Here is an 18,995-nt window from a genome sequence, read left to right on the forward strand (position 1 = left end):
GTCTAGCCAAATATGATGATGATGATGATGATTTGGTATTTAATATTTGTAGTGGTAGTTACGCCACATACTTTATTAGAAAATACTCATGTAAGTTAAAGAATATTTACAGACATTATTAAACATAAGTTATTTACTCCGTTTGTTAAGTTGAGAGAATATTTCTATAACAGGGAAGGACGATTGGCGAATTTTTAAAATTTTTGCAATGTGGAAAAAAATTTTAAACTTGTTTTATACAATAAATTGAGCTCCAATTTGTTAGAAAATCGCCATATCTATTAAGAAATATTCGTTGAAAATTTTAAATATTAGCTTATTAGCTTATTTAGCTTATTTAGCTTATTAACTTATTTAGTCTAGACCGAAACAGGTTCAGTTCAGGTAATGTATGTATCGCTATCATTAAGGACTTCTGCGAAAACTTTTTTGAAATGCGTTAATCATTTAAAACTTATTTTATATTAAAAAGTAAGCTCTAATTTCTTAGAATATACTCATATAAGTCTGAAAGGTTATTTTTTTTAAAAAGAAATTGTTGTGTCCATGACATGCTAATTTCAGAGTATATATCACTAACGTAATAAAGGACACTTAGAGATTTTGTTTAGAAGTTTTGGAAAAAAAGCTAATAATTTTATATTTATTTCATATTAAAGAATGAGCATCGTTTTTAAGAAATACTCTTATATATCAAGGAATATTTACAAAAAATATTAAAGAAAATATTTGGTTGTTGAAAAAGTTCTGCAATACCCCCTTGCAGCATGCCTTGCTGAAAGATCTCGTTTACAGCAATAACGAATCAAAACCTGAAGATCAGTTTTATCCAAAGTCATTGCGAGCTCATTGATGAAAGTTCAAACTAAGAACAACAAAACAAAATGAAAATTCATAAAAGATGAGATTTAACAACCTAAACATAAAGATTAACTTGCTTCGTTCGATACATGCTAAGTTCGGGGGATATATTTGTCTTCTTTAAGGAGGGACATTTTGCGATTTATTTAATAATTTCTTGTAATGTGTTAATCATTTAAAATCTGTTTATCATATTAAAAACTTCAATTTGTTAGAAAACAGCCATAAATATCTAGAAATACTAATAGACATGTTATTTAAAAAAAACTTGTTTAATTCACAACATCCTAATTGCAGGAAGTTTATAGCTATTGGCCAAAAGTCAAAAATTAAATTTTCAACTAAAATATGTTTAGGCAGTTCTAATATAGCCCAAATTAAGTATTCATAATCATTCCAAACATTATAATTTACTTTTTGGACCGACTAGAGTACAATGCAATGAAAAATATGTGGAAAAAAAATTTTTTTTTTGAAAGTAACTTTTAAATTTTTATTTCAGAAATATATGTAGCAATTTCACCTTACTGTTACATTTTTATCAGAGTAATTAGTCTGAAATTACAGTAAAATTTTTCAATATGTTGGATTAGTTAATACTCATGACCAACTTATAGTTTCTTATCATTTGACATTTTACAATGTTTGAATGACTTTCGAAACTTAGTTCCAAAAAGTTCCACGAGGTAATTAGTTAAACTTTTTTTGTTGTCTTCTTTGATGTTTCTTCCTTCGAAAAAACCTGCCCCATTTTGCCCGTATTGCAAAGGTGGACTAAATATACCGAAAAACAAAAGTTATGTTTTTTTTTCATGTTTTCGCGTTATTTTGTAATTAATCCGCGTTAATTTGTAATATTACTTCGGAAATATAATTTGTTTTTCATTTTTAATATAAAATTACGAAAAGTATTACATTTTCATTGCTATATTTAATTATTTAAACGTACTATATTATTTTTTTTAATTTTGCTCGCCCTATTTCGCCACCATTTTTTTTGTGTGGTTATTTTTAGTGTATTTCAATATTTTAACTATGAATTCAATTTTCCTGCACGTAAAAACTCCTAAAAAAACCCCCCCAAATTTTGAAACAAATTTGACCGAAATACTAGTTTTGGCCACGAAACCTTGGATGCTAGCCCACTGTGCCATCGTAAGGGAAGACATTTGGCTTTTTTTTTTTTTTAAATTTTCAAATTAAAAATTATTTGAAATTTATTTTAAATTAAAAATTGAGCTTCAATTTTGGTAAAAATTACCTATGTATGTCCAGAAAGATGAATAGAAAAATATAAGCTTGTTTTGTCTAGTTTGGGAAACAATATCCATGAGCGGAATCTTAATCGCTAACAGTTTAAATAGTTAGCGTTAGATTAGTTTTTAGCGTTTTAAATAGTTTTAGTGATTAAGTAAATGCAAAAAAAAAGAAAGAAAAACAGAAATTCGAATACTAAAACTAGCGACAAATTGACTGTTGGGGTCATATTTTCTAAATAGCAACTGTCCCTCTCATTTTTTACAATCAGGAGATATATTCCTTTGGAAAAAAAGAAGTTTATATTCAGTCGATTTTATTTATAACTTTCGATGAATAGCTGACCCAATTTTGGGTTTACGACTACCAATGTTCAACTCCGTAGTCTTGTAATTTTGAACCCCAATCCGGAAGACAAGGGAACTCTTGGATAAAGTATTAGGAGAAATTTGTCTTCGTGGAGGACTTTTTGATGGAATTAACCCTCATTTTCGTTATATGGAGAAGAAAATCACAAAAATCTCCCACGGTAGGCCTGCCGGCAAGGGAACTCTAATCCATGATCCGTCAACCACTGAGGAAATTTTATATCAGCACTGTGGTCAGTGCGAGCCGGGTGCTGAATTCGTATCGATTAACCATATCTGGGATTCGAACCCAGTTCACGTCATTGGAAGGTGAACCCTAAGCCACAAATTTAGAGAAAGTATATTTTTGCGTCTTAATTTGAAACTTAAAGTTTATTCAGTCAAAAATTTGAAGATACTAAAGGCCTCCTCCTTTGCTCACTTCGCCCGTATATTGGATAATTATGTATTCCAGTTTAGCGTATTGTTGCGAGTTTATGAAATATAGATTCATCTGATGAAATCTTTAAGTTATAAACACTTATTTCTTTCAATTATTGTGATTTACGATTTGTACATTTCAATTGTACTTGGAAATTTATTTGGTACAAATAATTCATAGAATTTTCCCATAAACACAATTATAAATTTCCGTGTTTGAATGAAGCAACAGTTTTAAGTTCGGATAATGTATGAAAGTCAACGAAAATCGTTCACAAATGAAAAAAATAAAAGCATAATAACATGACATGCAAGCAGGTCTAAGTTAAAAAAAAAAAAAAAACGAATCAATGCGAAGTCTGTGACAGTTTCGTTTGATTAAGCGTATCTCTCTTCAGTGTTAATTATTAAACATTGTAACTAAAATTGAATTTTAAATTATATTGTTCCTGCGTAAAATAAGCATAATTAAAACAAAAATATAGAAGAGTTTGTTTATGTGAAATGTTCGCTTTCAAACTCTCATTTCAGATCAACTTATAGCTCAGTTTGTTATGGCGTTTTATTGCCATTGCGAGAAAAGAAATTTAATCTGTTTTGAGACACTATTCGAATTAATGTTTTTCAACGATACATACTAAAATTATTTTAAACTATAAAAAAAGTTTTCGGGAAAAGAAAATTTAAAGGTATTCATTTTCATTTTTTATTTTATATCATGAATTTATTTTCGTAAACTAATAGGAATTAATTCACATTTTTTATTTTAAATCATGAAAAAAAATTTTATGAGAATTTGAGAGAATTTTTTTCATGTTAAATAATGAAAAATTTTCTCACGAGCATTTAAGAGAATTCATTTTTTGAATAATGAAAAATTTTTTCAAATAAATTTAAAGAAATTTTCTTAAGTTATTTCTTTCAAATTAGGAAAAAGTTTTTCTTGAAATTTTAAAGGAATTCATTTTATAATTTTTCACATTATACAATAAAAAAATATTATAATCTTTTTAAATTGTGAAAAAAATTGTATCCTTCATGTTCTCACGAGTTAGAGTCGACTCAGCATTTTTTACCCCTTTTTTTATTATTTTTTATATCCCACAACTAGTTAAGAACAATTTTTGATCCCTATAGTAGATTAATAATTAAAGAGAGGTAACCAACTCAGGGTCTTATAAATTTAATAAAAAATAAAATATTTGAATAAAAAATAAATTTAATAAAAAATCAATTCAATAAAAAGCTAATTTAATAAAAAACAAATTTAATAAAAAATTAATTTAATAAGAAATTAATTTAATAAAAAATTAATGTAATAAAAAATCATATAGTTAAACTTAGGATCTTTAGAATAAGTAATATTAATTTTAAATAAAACAGTGTAATTTAATGTCGTTCTGACTAAGAACGTTTTCAACGAAATTCTTTTTACAAGTTAAGCCTAATTTAAATAATTACACTAACCACCGATCATTGACTCATTAATTTAATAAAAAAACTAATTAAAAATTAATTTAATTAAAAATGAATTTCATAAAAAATTATATAGTTAAACTTAAGATGTTTAGAATAAGTAATATTAATTTTAAATGAAACAGTGTAATCTAACGTCGTTCTTACAAAGAACGATTTCTACGAAATTCTTTTTACAAGTTAAGCCTAATTTAAATAATTACATTTACCACCGATCATTGACTCATTAAATGCTTAAATAACTGGACAATGCCGTTTAAGGTGAAGCACCATATTTAATGTGACCTTTTACCATTTGCATAAAATATTTTCGACGATGATTCTTCTCGAAATAAAAAAGACAATTCCAAAAACTCGAATTCGAAGCAACACTTGCAGAGATAATAAAGAAACGTAACTGACCATCACGTCTATCATGGTGTTCGATTCAGAAAAAGATCTAATTTACATGGACAAGTGGGCATTAAACTTTAGGATGAAAAACTCATGGTCATTCGAGGTCTCAAGCGTCCCGCCCAAGCGACCTTGATGGGTAAATTCAGCTTTTGTTCGTTCGCGAATCCATCTGATGATCGGTTCGCTATCGATCCGTTTTTATTTCGGTTGGCGGTGCGAATCAACGTCCGAATAAGTGGCATTCGTTTATTAAATGGTTGTGTTGTTCGAATAAAATGTTCCATCGTTGGGCTACTTAATGAAATGGGGACGCAAACCCATTATCGCTTCGGTCACGGATATTCCGAATTCCATGGTAATGGGTTTTGGGTTGCGAATGGGGTTTTACGATTAAACATGATTTAACTTTTCAAAGTTTATAGTGCAGTAAATTAGTGTAATTGTACGAATATGTGCAATTAGGGAAATAGCATATAGTGTATAGTTACTAAAATTAACTAGAATCAATTTTGGAAACGATGTTATTTTTAAGTAATTTTATACAAACGCTTTGTTTTCATTGAAGTGTTTAGTTTTATTTTATGGTGTTAAACAGCCGACCTATTTTTTTTTCGGTTGCGACTATCAATGTTAAACTTAGCAACCTTGTACGTTTGAACTCCACCCAAAAGGCAAAGAAAATCCCAAATCTAGCATGGAGACAAACCAGCTTTTGTGGAGCACTTTTCGGAGGCAGGGAACCGGCAGTGTTTCATGGAAAGGAAAACCATGAAAACCACGGTTAGACCGATGGCAATGAGATTCTAATCCATGATCTTTCAGCCACTGAAGATATTTTTACGTTAGCAATGTGATCGCTTTAAACCGAGAGCAGAATTCATACCGACTAGCCATCGTTGGGATTCGAATATGGGTCACCGCTATGGGAGGCTAGCAGTCTATCCCCCGAGCCACCGCGACTCTTATTGAAGTATACGGAGAGTTTCGTTATCATCGTTCTAAATATATATTATAAATATCTTGTTTTGTTGCCAGAATTAAAAGTAAACTAGCATAACATAATAGTCCTATTTGAAGTCTTTGGTTCTTTATTTTTTTTATTATTTTAAATATTCTATACATTATAGGAAAATTTTGCAACAGTACAAAATAAATTTTTTACATTTATTATTCAGAATTTGAATATAAATTCTTAAAGAAATATTTATTAGTTTTCGAACAAATCAGAACTCGTCTATTTTGTTAGTGAGAAATCACCCATCTACTAATTATTGACTGTTTTATCCATGCCTTAATTTCTAAGTATCTAAAAAAACTGATGATATTTTAACTATATCTAACTGTATTTAACCATTTGAATCGCATAAAAAACCGACAAAGAAATTTCAAAGAGTTTAGAAAGAAAAAAAAAAGCATATTGTGAAAGACGAAATGAGAAAGTTTTAACTTATATAAACAAAGCATTATTTTCCTTGACTGGAATAAAATCAAATTATATAATTTCAGAGAGAGAAAAAATAAGAATTAAAAAAAGAAAAAAAGTAAATATTTTAGTTATCTATAAGAATATGAAAATATTAACCAATAAAAAGTCACTTTTAAGAATAGGAACTCAGTATTTCTACATTCAAAGTTGTATTCACAAGAGAGTTACAATTAACAAGATGGCGACATGTCACTACTTGGTGACATTGTCATCAAATTCATAACCAATAAATTATTGAAAGAAGTAATATACATTACTAGGTGGCTATGCCCCCTGCTCGCTATTAGTTGGGTTTTTAGCATTAGCATTTATTTACAATTAAATTTAACTATCGAGCTTTGATATCATGGATACATAATTTTAATACAACTTAAATAATGTTTTACAGATCTTCGTCTTAAAATCAAATTCTTTTTAAGTATTTTTTTTTCGTAGTGAAATTTATTCCTTGGTAAGTTTTTATGTTTATTTCACTTATATTTATGATCAATCAAAAATTAATTTACTTAAAGTATAATCTGTAACTAAAAAACGATATTGTTAGAAAATTAGATGTAATTTAAAAGGCCATTGAAACAGGAAATCACTTTTTTATATTAGAGATTTTTTAATCACTGGCTTATAATTTACATCAGGCATGTCATGGATATTCCAAATACTTGAAATCATAAATGTTTTATTGTTTTTATTATTTGCTTTCAACTACAGAATCTCTACTGCCATTATTTAATTGAATTGAGGTACTGACGAAGCAAATACAAACTTTTTTTCGATGTTCGGTTAGAGATTTGCACACACAAATAATCTGGAACGGTATTTTTATGGTTATTTAAGATTGAGTCCTAGAACGTGAAAATCCGATGATTAGATCAAAAGTTATTCAAGGTGGTCCGTTTTTTGTTTGCGCACTGTACATGCCAGAGATTGAACTATGTCATTTGAGTGGAATAAATAAATTAATTGTCATAATTTTGTGGTTGCGAATGGCAACTTGTTACTCGCACTATTCATATTGAACGATTCGTATTCCCATCCGAATAGAAACGTACTCCTATTGGCTGCTGGTGACTAATTATTGGATTCCAGAAGACAGGTAACGGAAGTGACGTCCAAACGGATTTAGCGCCACGCTATGGCCGAAAGCTGAACTACTAGATCCATTGATGAATATATCGTTTTCTTTTATTAGCAGTAATTGAATTTATGAAGATACTTATAATCGTTTGATTTTAGTTCTATGAAATGGTTAGATTTAAATTTATTAAGGATGCCGCTTGTCAATGAAGATAAAACTATGTTTCGTTAGTTCGTTACGAAGCGTTATTAATGTAGATCTTATGTCTTTTTAGTAGAACTTATATGAAAGACTGAAATAAACAATAGTAAATAAAAATATGACAGAAACAGTTTTTACGAATACTGGAACTAAAATCTAAAATAAAAGACAAGGAAATTGATTCGAAAATTTTATGTTCTTAACTAGTGCGCAACGTGAAAAAATTTTAAAACACTAACATAAAAATCCACGTTATCCAATTTTAATACAACAATTTTTATTGAAATGTAGCTTTAAAACAATAAATCACTTTCATCCTTCAGACTACGGAATCGTATAGAATTAAGCTAAAATACTAAGACGAAAAAGCTAAATTTATAAGTCGTTGAATGGACTATCAACTATTTTAATCTATTAAATCAACTAACAGTTTTTTCTTCTTTTTGCTAAAGGGCACAGGGGACAGTTGTGCTAGCAGAAAATGTTAGAAGAGGGTCGTGATAACTTTTGAGTTGATTGTCCTTAATTATTATAGTTCATCGGAGTAAGAAGGCTATCAAGCTTTTACCACAAAATTGGACTTTGTTCCCCTTAATTCCAATTTAGGAGTGTGAAGATCCGATGGGGGACACTTAAGTAACGGATCAATAAAAAAAATTAATTTTTCTTTTTTGATTTCACGAAAATGTTCAAAGACTGTTATTGCTTTCGTAATTCTGTGATCTGATTTACATAATTTAGCAAAAAATATTAACTATTCTTTAACAAGCATTATTAAAACACTTTCTTTTTAAATTAACTTAGCAATTGTCATATTCTAAAAAAACTCTGAATACATTGTAATGCACGGTAGAATTACTTTTGTTAAACTATATTATTATTTTTCTGCAATCTCACGAAAATGTTAAAAGACTGTTATTGCTTTCGTAATTCTATGACCAGATTTACATAATTTAGGAAAAAAAAATATTTATTCTTTAACAAGTATTCTTTAAAAACTTTCCTTTTTAAATTAACTTAGCAAATGTCCTATTCTAAAAAACTCTGAATACATTGTAATGCACAGTAGAATTACTTTTGCTAAACTATATTATTATTTTTCTGCAATTTCACGAATATGTTAAAAGACTGGCATTGCTTTCGTAATTCTGTGACCAGATTTACATAATTTAGGAAATTTTTTTTTAATTCTTTAACAAGGATTCTTTAAGCGCTTTCTTTTTTAATTAACTTAGCAATTGACATATTCTAAAAAACTCTGAATACATTGTAATGCACAGTAGAATTACTTTTGTTAAACTATATTATTATTTTTCTGCCATTTCACGAAAATGTTAAAAGACTGGTATTGCTTTCGTATTACTGTGACCAGATTTACTTAATTTAGCAAAAAATATTATTTATTCTTTAAGAAGAATTCTTCAAACGCTTTCTTTTTAAATTAGCCTAGCAAATGTTCTATTCTAAAAAACTCTTAATACATTGTAATGCACAATAGAATTACTTTTCTTAAACAATATTATTATTTTTCTGTAATTTCATGAATATTTAAAAGACTATTTATTGCTTTCGAAATTCTGTGACCAGATTTACATAATTTAGGAATTTTTTTTTTAATTCTTTAACAAGGATTCCTTAAACGCTTTCTTTTATAATTAACTTAGCAATTGACATATTCTAAAAAACTCTGAATACATTGTAATGCGCAGTAGAATTACTCTTGTTAAACTATATTATTATTTTTCTGCAATTTCACGAAAATGTTAAAAGACTGGTATTGCTTTCGTAATTCTGTGACCAGATTTACATAATTTAGGAATTTTTTTTTTAATTCTTTAACAAGGATTCTTTAAACGCTTTCTTTTTTAATTAACTTAGCAATTGACATATTCTAAAAAACTCTGAATACATTGTAATGCACAATAGAATTACTTTTGTTAAACTATATTATTATTTTTCTGCAATTTCACGAAAATGTTAAAAGACTGGTATTGCTTTCGTATTTCTGTGACCAGATTAACATAATTTAGGAAAAAAAAATATTTATTCTTTAGCAAGTATTCTTTAAAAACTTTCCTTTTTAAATTAACTTAGCAAATGTCCTATTCTAAAAAATTTCTGAATATATTGTAATGCACAGTAGAATTACTTTTGCTAAACTATATTATTATTTTTCTGCAATTTCACGAAAATGTTAAAAGACTGTTTTTGCTTTCGTAATTCTGTGACCAGATTTACATAATTTAATAAAAATATTAATTATTTTTTAAGAATCATTCTTAAGACACTTTCTTTTTAAATTAACTTAGCAATTGTCATATTCAAAAAAACACTGAATACATTGTAATGCACAGTAGATTTACTTTTGCTAAACTATATAATTTTTTTACTGCAATTTCACGAAAATGTTAAAATACTGTTATTGCTTTCGTAATTCTGTGACCAGATTTACATAATTTAGGAAAAAAATTATTCATTCTTTAACAAGTATTCTTTAAACGCTTTCTTTTTAAATTTATTTAGCAATTGTCATATTCTAAAAAACTGAATACATTGCAATGAACAGTAGAATTTGCGAAACTGTACTATTGTTATCAATGAACACCACAACAGCCGACAAGCTTATACTAAAATCAGATATTTTAAAATCCTCAGGGGGGGGGCATTATTTTGAGGTAAATATACGTTCCATGACATCTAAGAGGCCAAATAATCTTTCCCTCCTTTAATTTTTGTGTAATATTTAGTTTATATCACCACCAGATTTCGCTCTAATGAACACGCATATGGCGTTCCATAAATGACAGAGGATACAAAAAATTTATTTATGAGAATCGGTAGGTGATAGCTTGCCGGGTTCTAGGCTATTTTTCGAAGTCAATGTAGTCGCATGAAATGATAATTTTTTGTGAATAATATGCTATTGTCACAACTCTTGTGAGTTTGCAACAGCAGGGGTCTGTCCAGACATTTTGTGAAAGGTCCTGTTTCTGTAAAATTGTGAAAAAACTACTCATAATTTGTGAATATAAAATAAGCGTTAAGTCACATTCTTTTTACCAGGGTCCTGCTTTTGTGAATTTGAGCAAATATGGTCCTGTTATCGCAAAAATTGCTAAAAACCTTTTCAAGAAGTTTTTAAATTGTAAATAGATACAAGATTATGCTCAACAATTGCTGGTACTAAATTAGAGATGCAACATAAAATTATTTTGTATTTAGCCTATGCTGTGCTCAACGCAGAATATTCATTTCGAACGAATAGTGGAAACAAATTTTTAATAATTTCAATTGACGTACTTTAAATAACACAACTTAGTTATGTATCACTTTTAATGTTTTACGCATTAAGTGAACTTAAACAATTCTTAAATTTATAATATTTTATTTAAAAAAATTGCCTGAAATTAATTTTTATTTACATAATATTCCATTAATTAATTTTATGAATAAAGATAAATTGGCTAATTATGTATTTACAAACAAAAAACAAATTATCATTTAACATCAATAAGAATATGTTTGTAAAAGTAGAAACATTTTCTTAGAATACTACATTTGGAAGAAAACTTATTTCGTTTCGAACCGCCTTTCTTTCTTTTTTTTTTTCATGAGAAGGGTTTATCCGATTAGCAAAACAATAATGAGGATAAACAAATTTGCGAAGGGTCCGATTAAAAGGTAAATTATTTTGTGATGGACCTAATTTCTTCTAAGCAGACCCCTGAACTAATGACTGTTAGGTTAAGTTTAGTCTATCTTTAGCCAGCGTTCCCTATGTTTATTCTGAAAATGTCGCAAAAAGTGTCAGTGGACTAATTTTTAAATGTTTAAAAACTTTTTCTACAGCTGCGTTTTCTGGTCCCATAAAAATTTTCAAAAAAAAAAATGGAAATAAGGCATTGATTGTGATAATTTTCGTCTGGGTGGGAAAATGTCGCTAAATTAGTGATTTATTTATGTAAAAAAAAGTTTAATTACATTTAAAATATTTTAGTTATTTATCCGTTCTAAAGCCCAGATAATTCTTCACGGCAAGATGGCATACACACTATACTTTTGCTTTAAGTGTAAGGCACTTAAACTGTGGCTTTTTTATTTTCTTCGTAAAACAGCTTCGAAAAACCACGTTAACAAGAATTTTTTCTCGGCAAGATTAAAAATTGTTAACAAAATTCGTCAACAGATAGCGCTGCTGAATCGACAAACCGTAAAACAATATCGTCTGCTGTATGTCAGATTATCATGACTAAACTATTTTCAGATTATCTAGATTAAACTATTTTAGTCTTAATTATGTTTTCAAATTGTGCCGCGTAGTTGCAAATGATAATTATTTTGAGAACTTTGTTTTATAAATTTACTTAATTTGCAGCACTTTGGCGAAATTAGATGACCGAAAATTTCCATAGTTTTCCGTTTTTTTTTAAAAAATAGTTTTGCAAATCGTCTGTCATATTTGAAACATATGGTATCGAATCATTCCAAAATTTTACCTATTATTAATCTGTTAGCACGTTCTTCGATTTACTTTCCAGTTTTTATCCTTTTTTCCTCTAACCGTAATTCCTCCCTTTGTTTCCTTTTCAGGGATCAACACGATCGCAAAAGTATAACTTTCGTTCTTCTATTAAACTCTATATTCAACCAGAAAGTTTCCAAGTCAATTCTAAGGATATATGTAAAACAAATTGTGAACTCCACAATCAAATTTGAATTGTTTTCTGGTCCAACTTTCGATTTTATTTAATTGAGATTCTATCTATAGGGCAGGGTTTCTTAACCTGTGCTTCATGAACCCCTAAGGGGTCCATGAGTTATATTTTGGGGGTCCACTGACTACTCCTAATTTTTAAAACGCTTAGAAGCTTACCCATTGCTTGTAAATCGAACTATGGCAGCTATAATTCCGTTTGCTACAGTGTATCTTTGCGAAGCGGAATTTTCCACACTTGTGACAATAAAAATATAACATCGAAATCGATTGAATGTTGAACATGATGTACACGTTGCTTTGTCGAAAACCATCCCCCAATTAAATTTATTAATTAAGGAAAAGCAGCAGCAACCTTCACATTGAAAATTTTAATCTTAAAAATTTTGTATACTATTAAAATAATAAAATTAAATGTTTTCTAATAATTGTTGTTTTTTGCAATTATTTTTTTTCACAGGGGTTGGTCCGTGTCTTCTTAAAAAATTTTAAAAGGGGTCCATTATTTTAAAAAGGTTAAGAAACACTGCTATAGGGGATTAAAAAATCTACTAATCTTAGATATCTTATCTTAGATATCTTAGATATCTTATCTAAGATACTAATCATATATTTTTTAGAATGATATCTATAACATTTTTTCAGAAATCATTTTTACTTGTTGAAATATAGTAGTAGCAAGGCAATGAGTTTAGTTCAAAATGTAATTGAACAAAGGGTAGTCTCAAATGTAATAGAAGCAATGAGTTTAGTTTACAATTTATTAGGGCCTTGTGTTTAGTTAAAAAATCTAATACAGTTCAAAACGTAGTAGAGCTCCAAAAAAGCTAGAGACTAGTTTACAATATGCAGTCCCGCAGTGGACTGATCGTTAAGACACGGTTTCCAGCAGATCACCGAAGTCAAGCATCACTGGGTGCGATCAGTGTGCGGGTGGGTGACCACTTGGATCAGTCTGCGTAGGGACCGAGTGTGTGCTGTATGGGTCCTCGTTAAACTGTTCTACTGTAAAGTGCTCGATTTGGCGTGCAGGTCGTCGGGCTACCGAAGCGGGGGTGCCATCCCCTCTGCGGAGGATCAAAATTGCGATGGCATGTTTTCGGATCATCCTCAGGGATGCTTCCCAGACCGTCGCCAATAGCCCATTGTGCAGCTCTAGTGCGACGTAATTGAACTACAACGACAACTTAAAATATATAAGGGTAAGGAGATTCTTTGATTGCTTGCTCCCCTCAATAAATGTTTTCACCATTTAGGTTTTTTTTCGATGTTTTTTAACGTGTGAATTTTTGCATGAAGGAAAAATAAACTAACAGCGATAGAATAGTGATAGCATTTATAGATAAAAAAAATATGTACTACAAAGGTTTCTTAAACAAAAAAACTTTCTCAAAAAAAAATTTTTTTTTTGTAAAATTGGAGCGTAAACCCTTTTTGGTTTTACTTAAAAAAAATAGGCTGCAATTTTGTTGACAAAATAATCCTTTTAATTATTTTTTTCAACGTAGAAATCGATTTTTGTTTTAAAAAAATAGCATTACGAAGATAGTAGGGGAGAGTGGGGTCAATTGTAACATTTTTACTCAACTATTTTACCTAGCAAAAAATCCAATATATTATTAGTATTAATTGGCAGACGAGTAAAGTAGACTATTCTCTACCAGAAAAAAAATACCTTATTTTAAATGTTGTTATATTAGTTATTAACAATTTTTGACAGTCGTGCACTTGTTACAATTGTCCCCACTTACGGGGTCAATTGTAACAGTTCATAAATTCAACTAAAACATAGTTAATCATACATATTATCATAGTTGTGATATATTTTTTTATTGATTAAAATAGTAGTGATATTTTAGGAGTAAAAATAATAATGAGCAGAGACCTAAAGGGTTAAACTTTTAACTTTAAGGGGTTAAAAATTTTAATTTATGCTGTGAAAGGTGACAAATAAAATAATGCACATGCAACATAATATAAATGATATAGGAAACTATTGGTGGTTCTTAAAGAGTTAAGTAATGGTTTGTAAACATAAGATTATTTATTTTCAGCTGTTACAATCGTCCCTTTACTTATTGTTACAATCGTCCCCAAGACGCCATTTCAGCTTCATTTGTTAAAAACAATGCTAGTTAATTAACGAAATTAATCTTTTTTTTTTTGAAATGTTAACTAAGGTGTCCACTTACATATTCGGATAATAATTTTTATTTGTTTAAACAAAATTCATTTGTTACAATATAATATTCTAATACCAAAAAAAGTACTTACGTAGCGTAAAAATACAAAAGTACATAAAAATGGTTGCCAGCAGGGGTGTACTTGTAGATTTATTAAATACGCCTTGTGCGCCACCTAGGAACCGAATATAGAACCCGACACTCGAAATTTTTGCTCTGTTATAATCGTACCCTGTTACAATTGACCCCACACCCCCCTACATATATAACCCGAAGACAAACATAATAGCCATAATACTTCAAGGTGTTTGGCTAGTCAGGAGTTAATGTTATTGCGAATTTTAGTGTGGGATAACATTGTTATTTAATGGTGAAGTTTTTTTTAAATTTATTTATTATTATTATAATTTTTTTTAAGAAAACTTTTTTAAGGATGAATTTTTCTAATATTAAAGTATAATCACGTTTTAGATTTACTTTTATTTCATTTAATTCTTTTTTTCTTAAAAGCTACATTTTTATTTACCGTTTTTTTTCTTGTAAAAAAGTTGATTTTAGTCTACACGAGCCAGGTGAGGCAGTGAATTATTTAATTTATTATTATTTCGAAAAAGTAGAAGTAAAATCAAAACGGAACTAGTTTTAATACACAATTACAGTCATGAATAAATAATCTCAACAATGTTTATATGAACTAATGTTAAATCCTCATTACCATAAAACTATTGACAATAAAACTATATATTTAAATTATGTAAAAAAAAAACTGTTTCCAAATAAGTTACTTCACCATAAGGTTATTTTTATTACTAATTCAGTAGAAAAAAACTATTATTTTACAAAGTCGAATCTTATTTTTACTTTAATAAGTAGTTTGAAAAATCAATATCAATTGTCCTCTCATATAAAGAAGCATTTTTTAGAATTTCGGGAGAACAAATTTTTTTTCCTATCAAAAATAGCAAAATTCCATATGTTATCAATACTTTGATTCAGAATTAAAATACGCATTAGTTTTCCTAAATTTTAAACCGTACAATATTAATCAACTTTAATAAATAGAATATAAAAATTGTGAATAAGTTAAATTTTTAATTAATATAATACGAAATTAACGTAATTTTGTTGATAAACAAACAGGAGAGGTTGTTAATTAACCTACTTTATCGTCAAAGAAAAATTAACAATGGTACGTCCACAGTAGTTTCACGTGTCCGCCGCTAGGTGTCCGATTTAGCCTAGTAGAGTCATTAATTTGTAAAGACTCATTATCAGTAAATTGAAAACCGATTGAAAATTTTCAACCGTACAATATTAATTAAATTTAATAAATAGAAAATAGAAATTGAGAATAAGTTAAATTTTTAATTAATATAATACGAAAGTAATATAATTTTGTTGATAAACAAACAGGAGACGTTAGTAATTAACATACTTTACTGTCATAGAAAAATTAACAGTGGCAATCCATAGAAGTTTTACCTGTCCGCCGCTAGGTGTCCGATTTAGCCTCGTAGAGTCATTAATTTGTTAAGACTCATTATCGGTAAATTGAAAAAGAAAGACAAATAAAAAAATAGCTTTTGAAATATGTAATAAGCGTATTTATTCATAACATAACTTCTGATTATTAAAATGAAAATAGCCTAAAGTGGCAACAAAAACAAATAAAAAAATTTTTTTGTCCTCGGAAATCTTTTAATTTACTACTTAATTCACTTTTTCCAGACTGTGTTTCATGTTCTCCACGGTAGGGGGCGCAGTATTTGAAGAGGTTGTTTCAACATCCGGTTGAATAATTTCTACTGGTGTAAACTAAATTGCGTAAATCAGCATCTCAACAATCACGTGATTGCATATCAATATAGGATAATTTCCCAACGTACTTTTTTTCATACTTTCATCTGATATTTTAAAATATGAACACATTCTTTCTCAAAAACTCGACACGAAAATTAAATTTAGAACAACTGAGTATATACAAATTAAAACCTAAGAATATACAAACTAAGCCTCTAATTTAGGGGTTCTAATACAAACAAACCCGGAAAGTAAAAAAAAAAAAAAAAAGAAATAGTCAAGCCAATGCTATGACGTCAAAAGAGGATCTCAAGGACTTCCGGTTGGGTTTTTTTTAGGATACATGGTGAATAATCACGTGTGTGCAACAGCAAATAAATTTTTTTTCCCAATCTGCCATCAGTTACAGAGAAATTTTGAGTGACCAACGAATTACGTCAGCTGTCCACATTAGATGCCCACATTTTATTCAAATATTAAAATATTGAAGAAACAACCAAATTGAAAACTCGTAGAAAGTTTTTGATTGAGTATGTTTGAATTTTTTTAAAGTGTATAACTTACCAAATCTAACCTGATACCTGATATATTGCGATTTATATGATATAGTAGTTACAACTATATCATTTCCTTCAGAAATATAGTAGAATTTTGCCACCACTTTTTATTTATCGAAAATGAATGCATGGCAAATCTCACTAGCCAAGTGACGTTATTTAGTTATGACAATAATTTATTCATATGATATAAAAATATCAGGTATTACTTTAATAAAAATATTTTAGAAAATCTATATTTAATTGATTTAGTTCAAACTATATCATTGCTTTCTTCATAAAAAAATTTACACACAACTAAAATGCATTGTTTAACAAAGATGTAAATTTTATACATATTCTTACGCGGCGACAAAGAAACTCCACATTTCTTTTTCGCGTTGGCAATAAAGAATTGGAGGATCAAATGTGTGAGCTGTCATAAGTATGAAAGCGTAAACGTACATGTTTACAAATTTCTGAATCAAAATCCTATTCTCGCGTGGATAAGGAAAAGCTGATACAAACTGAGCTATAAGTTGTGAAGAATTCAAAGGTTAAAAGCGAATAGTTCATATCAACAAGCAAAGTGTTCTATATTATGTTTTAATTGCACTCATGCCGATTCAATGAGAATAATTTTATTCATTGTTTTTGTCATTCATTGAAAAATGAGTATTAGTCATATGTTGTCATATGCTATTTAAGTAAAATAAAAAAAAAGAAAGAAGAAAACGTTGATGACAGCTATAAAAGACGTAACATTGAAAGAATGATTAGGACGTCATTTATTGGGCGCAAAATGTATCACGTCCGGGTCACCATTGTGGGGATTTATTTATAGACAATGTCATCTATCAAAAGGAACCTCCAAATAGAATCAAGTTAACATGTCTTATATACTAGTGATTCGGTATTTAATATTTATAGTGGTAGTTATACGTCACACATTCATGTTGTTTAAAAACATAATTATAATTATTTTTTCTACAAGCTTTTCTATTGCATTCCATTTACTTCAATTCAAATTTTTTTTATTTCGATAACTTATTATTGATAAAAATTTTACATTTTTTTAAAGAGGAATTAGTTTTAAAAATTTTTATAATTGATTTAAATTCTTATTATTTTAAAATAGAACACATTTTAAACGGGTCTAACTTAGAGAGCTATAAGCGAGCATGATTTACAAAGCAAACTATATAAAAATTGCATAGCTATCTTAAGGGAACGTCAACAAACAGGGGGTTGAAACAACTAGTTTTAAAAAATGTATATACGTAAATTATTTAAACAAATTGAAACAAAACTTACCCATAATGTTAAAATCATTTTACCATGACAAATTCTTCAATGACACAAATATGCAATAACAAAACACACAAGTTTTTTTTTCCCCGGCAATACAATAAAAACACTTCCCGCCAAATAGCCAAAGACGATCTACTTTGTTAACACACCGGTGTTTCGGCCGCCATGAGAAACAATGAGCTCACTTCTCAACTCATCTCACAATGCATTGAGATTTTTGGCGACCATCGCGTTGTCATGGCGATCAAGAATATTCTAATAACTCGAGTTGAGTTGCGAGCTCTGGGATTGAAGTTCATTAAGCTATTGATTAAAGATCTGATTCCAGGAGATTTCATTATAGGTGTAGATTAAGGAGTTAATGAATTTCTGGAAAAATTTGTATTTGGCCTATTGAATGTATTATTTATCTAATAGTTATCAGAAATTGATTAAATGTTTGACTGAGATGAAAATATGTTGCATATAAATGTTTTTCCGTTTTTTGAAGTTAAATGTTTTTTTCCCCCGAAATTTTATTATATTGTTTTGGAGTTGGATTATGAGAAAAAATGTGTATGAAAGATGGATTACTTTTCAAAATTTTACTGGGGGAATCTTCTTGTTGAATTTTAACGTGCTTATAAAGTATACATAAGTTACAGTTAAAGCTTAAAAGCCGCTAATCTGCGCACTACCCATCTAGTCTGCAGAATTACTACGGTAATTCATTAAAGTGCGGAATCAAGAGTTTTCCACACTTTTTCTAGGCGTGCGCATTAACCGTTTCCATATCGTAAAAGTTTAAACGTTTGTTTCTCTCATTCTATTAACTAATTTGTTGATTGCTTGGCTGTACTTATTGAATTAATTCTTTAGATATTGAAAAGTAGATAAATGATATTGTGTTACTTTTCTTGATCATAAAAACA

At 28.7% G+C, this 18,995-nt stretch overlaps 1 protein-coding gene across 1 annotated transcript in view; it reads right to left on the reverse strand.

The window, feature by feature from the left end:
* Nucleotides 1-18,336, reverse strand: part of LOC122271003 (uncharacterized) — a 94,964-nt gene extending 76,628 nt beyond the window's left edge. Inside the window, exon 1 of the mRNA XM_071181665.1 lies at nt 18,088-18,336. The gene's annotated coding sequence lies outside the window, so the exon portion shown is untranslated. The remainder of the gene's footprint in view (nt 1-18,087) is intronic.
* Nucleotides 18,337-18,995: the final 659 nt, after the last annotated feature.

This window comes from Parasteatoda tepidariorum, chromosome 6 (assembly GCF_043381705.1).
Source record: "Parasteatoda tepidariorum isolate YZ-2023 chromosome 6, CAS_Ptep_4.0, whole genome shotgun sequence".
Taxonomy (NCBI): Eukaryota; Metazoa; Arthropoda; class Arachnida; order Araneae; family Theridiidae; genus Parasteatoda; species Parasteatoda tepidariorum.